Here is a 15,441-nt window from a genome sequence, read left to right on the forward strand (position 1 = left end):
TTGCCCAGTCAACAATTGTATTTATATTTTTCAATAATATTATTGTTATCTTTGTTGTTAAATAGATTAAAATAGATTTAGTATTTCTTATTTTTACAAATAAATACATTTCTATATCATAAATGATCAATATCATTACAATCATAACATTCATTTATTTGCATATCTAAAACATATGTTAAGCATTCAGTGATTTATAGATGTAAATATTATATATATCAGTGAAATATTAATTGAATATTAATTGAATTTATATATAATTACATACAATATATTATAACACAAAATAATAATTTTTCCTTATCATAAAATGTACTATCATTCCGGTAAAATTAATTTGAAAAAGATCGTTCCACATCACAAAACGAAGAATTCATTTAAATTTATTTTGTTATTATATCCTAAATATTAAATCCATGTTAAATTAAATTTTTTCTTTTCTCGTGTTGAGATACTTAGTTTTTTATATAATATAAAATTTCCTCATACATTTGATATTTAATAAATAATATAAAAAAATGTGCAAACATAAAAAATATTATTCGTATAAAAATCCTTAGTCCAATTACAACGACGAATAATTGGATCGATACATGACATCAGAGATTAATAGATAACTTCAAAGATATATTTACACGACAATTAAATCTCGATGTAAGTCGATATTCTGATCGATAATTTATCCAACGTTTCTCTTGTTCGCATACAAAAAAGACAGATGATATGATTAAGCTCTTCTATCTCGTAAACATTCCTTATGAGACCAGTAATTAAGTGGTAGATATCGTAATGAAGACATCGTTAATATCTGTGTTCTCGAGCACCGTGTTTTGATTCGTTCTTCGCATGAAATTACAGCTCCGTAGCGTTCATATATTCTTATATCGATGAATAAATAGAATGCCCATTTGAAATACCATTTCAGCTGTAATTACCATCATTTCACAAATAATCGATAGAGCCATAACATTTTGAAAAATAATTTAGCCAGAGCAAGCTAATTTTCATTAGACGAATCATACATTGTACAAAAATTAAAAATCATTTTAAATGATCATCCAATGTGATAGATAAAGATTTCATCTGCATTTCATCTAAAATGAACAAAATAAAACTATATTTTCGATAAATAGAATGATTCATCCGTAATAAAGAGATAGATTTAAATTTGTCTAATAATAAATAAACGCTTATTGAATAATATAATTATGTCAACAAAGTTTAAAAATTCATTTTCATGAAAAGATGAATATTTCTAAAGATATATCGAAATTATGAGTGTTTTTAAAATAATGAATTTGAAAATTATCATAAAATAAATTTTCGCAAGAAAACATAAATCTACATGTACATAAAGAATTCGGTTTACCTTAATTAATTAAATATAAATGATTTAAATATAAAAATAAAAATAATTTGAATCAACTCATATTTTAAGAATTTATTGAATTATAAATCAAATTAATGAATCAAATTCAATTGAATAAGTATAAAAATTCCAACTTTCATCTTTCATATTCACTCTGGATGAATCATCCGCGATAAACATCCAAAATAAAAAAATGTAAACTTTAAAGCTTCCTCATCTTTCATCTATTTTCTTCAATTAAATCGAACGCGTAATATACTTTAAAAATTTGCAACAAGATCATTATTTTTTGAGCAATCATTATATATTATCAGTTTATTTAAATAGGAATAAAATTTAAAAATTTATTCAAGTTTAATTAAATATAAAACATAAATGTGATACTGTTTTCCGAATCGAACGTGAACATTCGACGATTTAAGACGAAATGGATAGAACGGAAAGAGGTAAAAAAAAAAAAAAATAAACATTCCCAAGAAATCTTGAAGCCAATGCGATAAATCGCGAAACATCTTTACCGTTGAATAGAATATATATGATTTATCGCAACAAGATATCAAAGCGGATAAAAAATGATATGGAATCGATTTGCATCACGCGAATTATTACGGAAAATCTGGTATTTAACGCTTAACGCTTTCATATGAGCGAGATATCTCTTTAAATCTTTCAGATGGCATTTCTATCCGTAGACGGAGAAATTTTTGTTTAATTAAATTAATTTTTAGGAAATAGTCCATTGGAAAAAAATTTAATTTAAAAATCATTTGATAATTATTTATCTAAAGGGATTTTATCATGAGTAACTTTTCGTTACATGTTAATCGATAGTTTTTTATAATTTTTTAAATATTTGCAAAAAATTATAATTGTTCATTGTTCATTGTAAGAGAAATAACCTTGACTTTGATATATATATATCATTCTCAGTAATCTTCCCTCATTATTTAATTGGTAATCTTTGTTCAATATATTTATTAAAAAAATAATTCCTATTATTGATTTTCAAGTATGCACATGCATCAGCCACTTATAATAAATATATAATAAATAATAACTAATATTTATAATATTATTTATTTATAATAAGTTTGGACATTCCATAGATTTTTGAGATCCGTCAAAATAAAGTTATGACAATATCAGAATAATATTTAGTATTTTGTAACTTCGGTTATTATAATTTCAATAATCTAAGGATTATATATTTATATATTTATTTATGTATTTTATATTACATAATCGCGTTTCGCGGATTCAAAATAATCATAGAATACCCAAAGCTACCATGAATTAGAATTAAGATGTTTATATAAACAGTAAATAAACAGCAGTCATATTGATGCAAATACTGTTATTATTATATAAAATATTTCGAAAAAATCACAGATCAAATTGCAAGAAAAAATTCTTAATAACAATGTGTCAAGATTAAGATCATCAGGTATTGTTGTTAATATAAATAATTACAAGTTACTTTTTGCTAATAGTATTATATTAAGTATGATAGACTAAGTAATTGTCTTGAAATAAAATGTAATTTTTATTTGTATTAATATTTTTTTAATGTTTTTGTTTTTTGTCATATATTTCAAAAGAATTCAAAATATTTTGTTTAATTTAAAAAAAATATATCCGTAATAATACAATATCATTAAATAATATTCAATACTTACAATACTTATAAATTAATATATTTTATATTTTCTTTATTATATTAGTAAAATCATAAATATACAAATATGTATTTTTCTTTCAAATTCTTATAATTTTTTTTATTATTTTTTATCACGTATTATTGAAAATGTTTAACTTTTACATTATCTTTGTAAATTGTTAATCGAAGTAATTGTTATTTGTGTATCATTTATTTGTATAAAGTTATTTCAAATTAATAATTTTTTGAGCAATTGCTGTATATAATTCTAATTATAAGAGAACAAATTATTGCAACAAACGAGACGAATATCCAGGCCAAAAATTTGATACTTTTTATGAAAAAATTGCTTTAATATTCGGACTCATATGACAAATATCAAATGCAATTTGATATCACGAAAATTCCAATATTGTAATCCAATATTCTTATTAAGTTTCTTTGCCTTGCATACTTTTTATCGATATGCTTATTACCAAAATGGAAAACTAATAGGAAAATATGTAGTCACTCGAATACATAAATATATAATAATATAATATAATATATAAAATATATATGTTTAAAATATGAATAAATATGTAAAAAATAAGGAAGATTAATTATCTCTTTCTTTTTATTATTAATACACGTTGAACTTTTTGTATACAATTTTTGTATATAAATCATAATAATCGATAATGTAATTTATCATGATAAAATAGATATTAGATAACGTAAAATAATTTCATGTGTTTAAAAATGTAATGTCTTATGTAATGTTTTATTACTTTACAATACTTTAATGAATCATTTTGTTTAGAAACTATACCAAAAAAATTATATTCATTAGATTAAATAAATCATGTTATTCCTGTAAGCTCATTATTCAGGAATGTAAGGTTTTATTCAGGAATCGAATAAGATGAATTTATATTCATAAATTATTTATAGATAAATAGATATATTTATATTATTAAAATATGCGAAAGTCTTAATATTGTACAAGAAATAAAGAAATTTCATTTATTTTCGCTTAGCATCGACAATTTTATCCATTTTTTATTTTATAAATCATTTAAAAGAATATATATATGAAGAATATTGATTTCAAAATTAATGAGTTAGAAAATTTAAAAAATCAATCGATTTTTCAAATTTAGAAAATCGACTTTTTCCAATCAAACCATTCTCTTTTTCGATATCGAACGCAAAAAAAAAAAACGATGAAAAAAATCTCGAGAATTATTAGATCTGTGACAGCATGTCCGCAAAACTTGGGATTCACTTAGGAATCGATCGTCAAATTGAGCACGAGTCGATGGACCTTTTCCTCCTCAAGAATAAGCATTTCCAAAATAACGAAAAAAACGAAGGAAATCCCTTTTTTCATCTCCGACAAAACTGGATTCTCTACCAAAATCACTCCAATTTACAAGATCTTGAAAAATCAGAATTGATCGAAGGGAATACGAATTGGTTAGGTTCATCGAAGAGATAGATCGTAAGACTGAAATAACTTTAAAAGCGTTTTTATACATGAATACGGCTCAACCAAGATATATTCTTAGAGAAAGAGTGAAAGAAAAAAAGAGAAATTAACAGCATACAAAAGCTGGATAAAATACTGCTTTAAACAGTAAATAATTTTATTTATTTTGAAATATGAATAATTTTGAAAATAAAATATTTAAATATTTGATACAATAAATTTTTAAAATAGTATTTGAAAATAATGTATTAATTTTGAAGAATATTGGGAATATTTGGATTTTGTCTTGAATTATTTTAAATAATTATTTGAATTCAATATATTTGTGACTATATAAATAGTTTCTAATTTTTCATACATATTGTATATCAAATTCCATATTTACAATTTGTTTTCATCTTATTTATTTATATTTTCAACAAATTAATTGTAATTTCTTTTAATATATCAACAATAGAAACTTTTAGGTTTTAAAGAATGAATCGAAAAAATCACATTACTTATAAGATAACCCAATACTTTCATAAAGCAAGATTAAAAAGTACTTTATTTTATTATCAAATTATTAAAATTAAATATTTAATTTATCAAAATTTTATATTCTGTTTAAAATACAATTTTATTTAAGTCGAATATAATATAAGATATAATATATAATATTTAAAATAGTATTTTAAATATATTTAATTCACCCAATATTGGATTGAAATGTATCTTGATCTGGAATTGAAATAGATTTACATAATTGTTTCGACTCTATTTACTTTTCTTATTGATTTCTCACTAGTTTGAAATTTTTCCATGCGATATTGGATTTTGCAATGAGATGCACAGTAAGAAGTCTGGAATGGACAAAATAGAAGAGGAGAAAGAACTCGTAAAAGGCATGCAAGGATCGTAATATCGGGATATCGTGATTTTGGATCGATTAATCCTTATAAAGATAGATGATATTAGGTGTACTGAGTTATAGACGGCTTGGCTTATCAATAAACTGATTTCGCTCGTAAAGTGTATAATCTGTTGCGATATGCGGCAGAAACAGAAATCGTTATCGAGAAGAAATTGCGTGTAATAGAACTTCAAAAGCCGGAATTATTTCGCTTTGGAAAAGAGCAGATTCATCAAGGCTTTGCGCAATACAATTCAGTTGGAAAATTTTGAGAAATTATCATATTAGATAAAATCCAGATGAATCAATTTATTTATATCAATCAATAATGATATAAATTTAGTAATTTTTTAAAATAAAAAATTTTTTATTTTTTAAATCTAAGAAGTAGAATCGCTAATTTATAAGAAATGCTAAAAATAATTATGGAATGTATAATATTTTTAATATATAGTATACTTATAAAATAGAATAATTATAACTAATTGGTATTATATGTTTGTAAATAAATAATAATCAATAATTGACACTATATGTTCATTTTTCTAAAAAAATGGAACATTGTTTCAAAAAACAAGACGATTCGCTTCATATATTCATGATAATCAAAAACATTTTTAAAAATTTAATTTAAATTAGTATTATTCTTTTTAAATTAATATTATTCTAGTTTTATTGGAAAACATGTTGACAATAAAGTAGATGCATTCATGTGCACTATTCTAGAAAGTCTATTATAAATAATGAAATTCAATAACAATTGATTTGAATAATAAATATTTCAAATTTCTCAAACAGAAATTCATCAAATTAATTGCGTATTATAAAATTTTTTTTCAAAACACATCAACACAATTATTTTTGTTTCCTAATAACTATATTAAAGAGAGGAAAAATCAGTAGTTCATTAAAGGAATATGGCTTACAAATAACTGCTAATTTTGTTCGAAAATCTATATAATTTCAAAAAAATTCATTGCATTCCAAAAAATTATTAAGAAAAATATATACGCAAAATAGAATAATAAAAACTATCTATTATTAAAAATATATTTATACAAACATATAAATAATCGAAAATAATTAAATCAATAAATTAAAACAAAATTTTTTTAATTACTAAGATATACAAAATATTATAAAATATAATATTTAAACATTCCTTGAAATTATCAATTCTAAAATAATAAACAGGAAAGTTACATATAAAAATAATAATTCATTTATTAAATAATAACAATTGAAGTTTGCATTGAAGAAAGATTCGGTGAAATGATAGAGACAAAGCTATTTTGTATACCAATTTGTGTTTATTCTGACTTCTAGAATAGATTCTCTAAAAATGTTTTATGAATATATAATATTAATATCCTTCAAATTCTGTGGTCGATTATACATTAATAAGAAGAGCATAGAATTTTTCAGATGTTTTCTATATGAATGTTACGTCTATATGTCTAATATGTCTAAATCTAGGAAAATTCATTTTTAAATTTTTCCTGATATATCAATTAATATTTCGTAATTTGAATCTAGAAAACCTGATATGTGTTGTACCAATATCGCGAAAATAAATTTGCAAATTATAAAATAAAATTTTTCTATTTCTTTTTTCCATTGATTTTTTCTATAAAAATATATTTTACATATTCCTCATATTCTTCAGTTGAAATTTAGTTTTTATATAGGATGAGATTTTTATTATTCAACGTTATTCATTTCTTAATTTTAAAAAATTATACGTATATATATAAATCTATATGTTATGTTACATAAATTTAATATCAATGATCATTTCTTTCTTTGCACATTTAGCTTCATTCTTTTTCCTCTCAATGCTTACAAATTCTATGTGACTAAATGACGAAATGGGTGAACTATCGTTTCCTACATCGGATATACAAAGAAACGTATATTCTGCCCTATGGTTACTAACACTATCTTCAACAAAACCTTTGTACATATTGGTGAAGAGACCAAAAAGTTAATCGAATCGTGATGTTAATTATACAACACTAATTCCTCTGTTACATATGATGCACAACAAACTATCAGGTTTAACTCTTCGCAAAAAGCATCATGAAGGATGATTAAATATCTTGCATTATTAGTAACAGTTAAAAAAAAATCCTTCGATATTGAAAGAAAATATTCAATAATATTAATAAGTATTTATACTTCTGTTCAAAATTATAGTAATTTTAATTATAGTTATTTAAGTAATTATGATTTATTATTATATATATTGTTTTAAGACTTAGGATATTAATCTATATCATCATTATACAATTTAAAAATATTAAAGATATAAAAATAAATAATGTGAAATTATAAAAAATATAAAAATACAGTACAAATCTCTTTTATAATTTATTATTATTTATTTATTTCAAAATTATATATTGAATATTTTAAATAAAAGAGCTTTAACAAATAAAAATTGTAATAGCTTAAAAAAAAAATTCAATTTTTGAACGTAAATTTATTTATTGCTTCCATGGAAGTGAAACGCACGTGAAAAACGAAAAAAGACGAAAAAATAAGAACACGATCCGTATCATTTTATGTTATTTGAGACAATGATTGAAAAAAAATGGAAAGAGACAATATTGAATGATTGGTTTCTGGTATTTTGTGACATGTAGGCTACAAACTTCAAATTGCAGAAGTAACTATAATAAAGTTTGACTTATAAAAGTAAACTTCAAATTATCGAGGCTATTCTACACTCGAATTATAGAAAAGAATAAAATGACACATCCGAAAATATGATAAATTCAAATTAAAATAAATTTTATTTTGACTTATAAAAATTTCAGCAACACAGCGAAGAAGAATGAACAAACATTAATTTTATAGAGATAAAAATATTCTAATAGAATTATAAAAACTGTATAACGATACATAATATTATAAGAGATAAAATTACTAAATTGCAATAATTAAACTTTCAAAAAAAAATTTTAATTTTAATCTTATTTCAATAAATTATAATTTTTTTATCCAAAACTATAAACTTACAATTACAAATATACGTGCTCCACGATGAATACGGCTAAATCATTAATCTTAAACTGTTTCTCCTTTTCAATTGTCGATATCGTATTTCTTAATTACATATAGAATAAGTTTGAATCGTTTCCAATAATTACGGGGAATTAAACGCGTTGGTTTATTTCTCACGACCTGTGAAAATTATCCCCTCGATATACTGCAAATTCGGTATAATTATCAAATAACTCGGCTAATCGCTTTTCTATAATAATAGAGCAGGCAAGCTCTCGTTGTGGCTTACATCGATAGAAAAATGCAAATCTTCTTTTCTTTCTCCATCTTGTCTTTCCCTCTATCGGTTTATCCGACTGCTGATACAAAAATCTCTACTTTGCGGGATCGCAAGAGATGCATTTTCTGTTTTCTAGTTAAGCACTGACATTCTCTAAAGAGTTTAATGGGAGCACGATCAAAGGTTATCCTCCTTTATAATACGTACACATTGCGTTCGAGCGTTAATATACGATTGCACTGCATCTGATACTATGAAGTACCATGGCTCGGCTACTTTATCATGAATTATGAGCCATGTGTCTGGCTTGGCTCAATGATATGAAGAACACTCTATGTTTTCGTGGCGACATGGATCCACATCACTCTTAGGGGGAAGAGACTATGTTTCTTCATTTGAACGTATCCTAATCTCGACTGACTAATACGAATTTATAACGCCTAGAAAAAGCTAGCTATTGAAAAGTGGTGAATGATTGTGTCATCTTATATCATTACGAGTCAATGAAGAATGTTGATTAAACAAATGAAATGTATGCAGTAATATATAAAGTAAAATTAAGTGAAAGTGTAGTAAGATTATTTAGGAGTTGATTTCAAAACTTTTTATAGGATATACCCTCTGAAAGAAATTGAAGTTATATTAGAAAAATTTGTTAAAAATTGCATTTATGCAAGAAAATCTAGTTAATAAAATATATTTAAATTATTTGTACAGATTGTTAATAAAAGAATTATTTTATATCTTATAATTTAATATTCATTTAACATCGAGAAATGTAAAATCCTAAAATAAATAAGTAAGTTTAAATCCTAAAATATTGATATAGATTCTAAGATATTGTCTAAGTATTTTCTATATTAAAGAGTAAAATGTCTATTCTATACGTATTTTTTGTTTAAAATTAAAATTATTTCAGGTTTTATATCGATACAATTATTATTAAATTGACAGATGAATATAAATAAATGAAGTAGATAGAATATAAAAAAATTGTAAAAAATATAATAAAAAGAAAGATAGAATATAAAAATTATTTATATATGTTTATTATATATAAATATATAAATTAATCGATATCTTTCTGGTAAGATTCAGATTATTTTCTGTCCATTTTTAAATAAAAATTTTTACATTTATGTAAAGATTTATTTATTTTAATTGTTTTAATAAAAATTAAAAATTTAATAGGAGACATTAGGAATATTTATTTTATTTTAATTAATTAATATTTAAATGTAATAATACATACAATATTTTTTATAATCATTACCTCAGTTCGTGCAACAAATTTATAGATAAATTACATTACTCAAACAACTATTATATCAATTAGTTTGAACAATTGTTTTAAATGAAATATAAATGATTCATAATATAATATGATTTTGTTAGATAGAATTATATCTATTATTTCAATGTTAAAATTCATAATATGTTTTTTACGCAAAAGTTATTTTTCTTATTGCAATCCCGCATCACATATATCACATATATCATTCATATATATCATTTGCTAATACGTAATCATGCTATATTGCTTTTTCATGAATATAATATTATATTCGACGAATATCTAATACAATGAAATTATTGATTCCATTCCATTTCATGTTTGAATAATAAACAGAAAGTGCAATATTCAAAAAACAAAAATCTAAAACGATGATAAACAAATTGCACATGGAATATCAACTTGAACCATTGTTTCAATATATTTCATATGTACAAAATATATTAAATGAATAAATTAATTCTATAGCTTTCTATGTCAAGTTCAAATTTTATTTTTCAAAATATCAAATGTTCGATTAATATATTCGATTAATATATCAATGATGCATAATAAATATATCATTTCTTATTCTATGAATTTCTTTTTCCAAGAAATGTGAAAGATGAAAAAGAATTTTCAATATATCTGATTTTTCTTTCGCATAGGTATTTAGTACAAATATTGTCGTTTATATGAAACCCGATTATCTAGAATTTTGATCATTCAAAGTCTTGATCAACCAGGGTGTACTATTCATTAGGAATACTAATAAACTTAAGTTGCTATCGAAAATTATTTTTCATTAAAAGATACTTAAAAAAATTTTATAGATAAATGAGATTATTTGATAATAATTTTTGCTGTTAATGCAGGATTCGTTAACAAAAAATAACTCTCTGAAAATCTTATTCATAAATGCATTCGCATTCTTATACTATTTTCTTTTTTTTGAACTTTTATTTTTATAAATAGTTTTTTTAATCATTGATATATTATAGTTAATAATAATTAAATTAGATATAATTATGAATGGATATTGAAAACGTAAAAAACATTATAAAAGAAATTGATTTATTTAATTTCTTTGTCTTCTATTTAAATCGAAATCTTATTATGTTAAAAATATATATTAACGAAATTCATTATTTTACAATCCACTTTTCACTTTTCATATTAATAAATTTCACATAAAAAAAAAGAAATTTTGTCTTCAATGTAATGAATTTATCGATGTTTAAATTTACATTTTCTAACTAGATATTTATAGAGATAAAATAAGGAAATAAACAAGATTTTAATTCTATCGAAATTTTAAAATTATAAAATTCAAATTACAGAGATTAAACTGCATTTTTTTTTTTAGATACATTCTTGACGAAAACAATTAATATAAAAATTAGCTTGAAACATATTGTATCATTCCAGTTCCAAAATAATATATGATATAATAAATATGAAAAATGAAAATTTGTATTATTCAAATATTAAAATATTAAATTAATAAAAATAATAATTTATTTTCGAAAAATTACATTAATCTACAAAGACAAATAATATAAATTGACAACACTAAACTGTCAAAGATTGATTATACAAGCAAAACACGTTTTCCTCTATTTGACTAGGAAATCGTCCAGTCTAGATTCGACAAGGAAAAATTCTCACTCTTTTATATGCAAAAATATAAATTCTATCGACGAAAAATTCTTAGCGGACGTTTGCGATATTCGTTCGCTTCGTTTCTGTCAAAAGAAACATTCACGATCAAACATGGTTAAGCAAACTACCGTGAGCTCACATACTTTGTAACATCGAGAAGACCTTGCGCACACATATTGCCAACGATCGTCGTTGAACAGGAGAAAAAAAAAAAGAAAGAAAAAAAAAGAAAAGATTCCGTTTAACTAATAAAAACGAGTGTTTCCTGCAGTCCAGGTTATAATTTGCTCGCTTGAAACATTTATCGATGAGCGAAACGCGTGCAACGAACCGGATATCCTGTAAAAAGTAATGTAAAATCGGATGAATTGAAAACGGGAAGGAAAAAAAAAAAAGAGAACAGATCTGGATCAGTTCTGAATAATAATACTTGAAATAAGAAATAAAATTATTTTTTCTACTATTTTAAATATGACTAATTTGCGTTAGTAATTTGTTTCATATATATTGTTTAAAATATAATAATACTATTTGAAATAGTTTTGATTTTAGTTTTAATTTTGATTTTAGAAACAAGTATCTTAGTTGTATATTTTTCAATATGAAATTGAAATGATTGATTAAAATGAATATTTTCTTTATTATACATGCAATGAAATATCTGTATATTATTTTTCCTCAAGCGATGGTATTTAAGTTTGTGTATTTGAATAATGGATAAATTTACGTAATTCGTATATGTTTATTTATCATTCAAAATATTTCATTTCTCGTATAAATATATTTTTTCTTCTATATTTATTTTCTTAATTAAATTTCCTTGTTAAATAATAATTGTAAAATAAATAAATAAATATATCAAGCATTTAAAGACACATGAAATATTATATTATACTACTTTAAATTAATATTAAAAAATTATTAATTTAATTAATAAATTCATTTATTATTTAAATATATTTCACTGATATATTTATTATCATAAACGTGAAATACATTTTTATTCATTTATATTCCATTTTAACAATTTAATAATTTTTTATAAAATTTTTTACTTGAAATATACCCAGAACTATATATGTATAAACTGAAAAAAACTTGAAATAATTTAATAATCAAGTACTACTATTGTTTAATATTTAAATTAAAAGCAAATATTATTTATTATTAATCAAATATTATTGAAAATAGAAGATATAAATTTCAAAATGTAAAAATAATTATTTAGTTCATATATATATATAAATTAATCTATAAGGTATTGTTTGAAATAATTTCAAATTTTACAAAAATTTTCATTTCGTCTTTGTTAATGAATTATTAAAGAAAAACATTGGTAAATTACATATTACATAGATCTTGTTACATAGATCTATTGTTTTGATTATTCAAATCTCACAACTCACTGTCAGCATCATATCTAATACTATCTAATGCGCTCTATAATTGTCCATTAAATTTTTCCTTAACAAATTTATTAACAAAACAGAAATGAAAATTTTTACAAAGGAAAACATTGTTTAAAATTAACACCAATTCAAGCAAATTTAATTCTTATCGATTGACAAATCAATTCGTGATTTTAATACATTGTATCGTACTATAAAATATTAATATTATATTTCATAATTTTATATTTCAATAAAATATTTATCTCAATATAGTATTCAATATGAAAAAATATTGCTATATTTTTATATGATTACTATTTCATGTACAAATATTTATCTCACAAAATTCTATTTCTATTTATCTATCTCAAAAATCTATTTTCCCCAATCCTGCGCGGATGTCAAGGTAGAAGAAATCAGTTTGTCGGAAGGATTATACAGATGTCGCTTTCTTCGTTTGCTGATTACTCGTCACGCAAGAAAGAAGGAAAGAAAATTTATTAACGATAAAAGATACCGATGAGCGTGTGATTCGAAAGGGAAATAAAATGAGGATGGGCAACTTCTCTTCTTCAGCATGTTCCCAAGTCTCGATATCAGCGGAGAGAATGGCTGCGAGGTGTAATTATTATAAATATAAGAAAATGCGAGTTGAGTTATTGCAGCTGGCCATCTTTGTCGTGACTAATAATGCCGCTGTATTCAGAGAAATTAGATAGCCGACCAATCGAATAATTTATCGACTGACGTTCACTAGAGAAATCTTTTTAAGATATATGATCATCAATTGAATGATCTGGCGAAAATAATGAAAATTATTATCATTTTTTTCGAAAGGCTAAATTTAATTTTGAACTATTACTATTTTTTAAATTTTCTTTTTATTATTATTATTATTTTTTGATAGGTAAATTGTAGAGAGAAATTGCTTGAAAAAAATTAAATCAATATCTTATCTTTTTTTATTGAGAGAAAATATTAATTATATATTTTTTTCAAAATTAAATATATATTTTTTTTACAAGAAAATATTGGAAATAAGATTAAAAAATAAAATTGAAACAAAATAAAATCCTTTCTGTTCTGTATAATTATATGATCATATAATTATAATTATATGAATTAATAATATATAAATTAGTCGTAATTATATATAAATTATATATCGAAATAAAAATGAATTAAGAAATTAAAAAAAATAAAAAGTGAATATAGATATTTACCAATTGAAAATTATTATACTATTATTCTATATACTGAACTTGAATAAAAAGCCATTTTATATAATTTAGAACTTTGTATAGTATAATTTAAGTTGAAAATAAGATGTGAATGCAATTAAGAAATCGTATAATCAATATTTAAATAATTATTTATTCAACTATCGAGTATATTTCATGCTAAGATATATTTAAATTTTTCAATTATTTGCTCAAGGATATAATTGTTCATGATATTCTGATCATAAAAATGTTTTTGTATGATACATATTTAACTTTTATTGATAATATTCAATTCAATCAACTGGTATTTACTGAATAAATACTATTTATATACATATAAATATATATGATGATAAATATTTGTATCAAATTTTAATAATATAATAAATAAATTGAAAACAGCTTTTTGTAAATTAATTTATATATGTATATATATAATATATATGTATGTAAATTTAATTTCGTGATATTTATTCTTTTTTTTCGTTTTATTTCTTTATTTTGCGAATCAAAAGAATTTTTTAAATATTCTAAAAAAAATTTTGTCTGAAAAGTTCTTATACATAACACATGTAAATATACAAATAACGCTTACTGTAAATTAAATAATTATTTTAAAAATATTATTGTAATTGTTCTCTAAAATCACAAATCATTATCTATACAAACTGTTTGCAATTATTATTAAAAATCAGTATATAATTATGCTTTGAAAATGGCACAACATTCTACAAATTTTTATACATACGTGATTAATTTAATGTTCATTAATTTAACGTTTCATTTTGTATCGTAATATATAATATATAGTTGAAAATTATATTTGAAAATACAATAACAACTAAAAAAGAGTAACTAGAAAGGAAGTACAGAAATTGAATGCAATCTTCAGAAACCTATGATTACCTAAGAACTATTTAACATGATAAAAATCTGTTTAAATGTTCAAGTCCGTCAAATATTAATTCTCTAGTTGATTATGATAATATATCTCATATTATATTAATATCAATTAATATTTTTTAGCAATTAAATAAATATGTATATTAATTAATATATCTACTTTAGTCCCAAGTTTATTTCACACACACACACACACACACACACACACACACACAATAATATATCTTATTTATTATATATATATATATGTAATAATAATATATCTTATTTATTATTCATGTAAATATATATCTTATCTATTTTATAGATATATA

This window comes from Apis dorsata, unplaced genomic scaffold, assembly GCF_000469605.1.
Source record: "Apis dorsata unplaced genomic scaffold, Apis dorsata 1.3 scaffold_235, whole genome shotgun sequence".
In the NCBI taxonomy this organism is placed as follows: domain Eukaryota; kingdom Metazoa; phylum Arthropoda; class Insecta; order Hymenoptera; family Apidae; genus Apis; species Apis dorsata.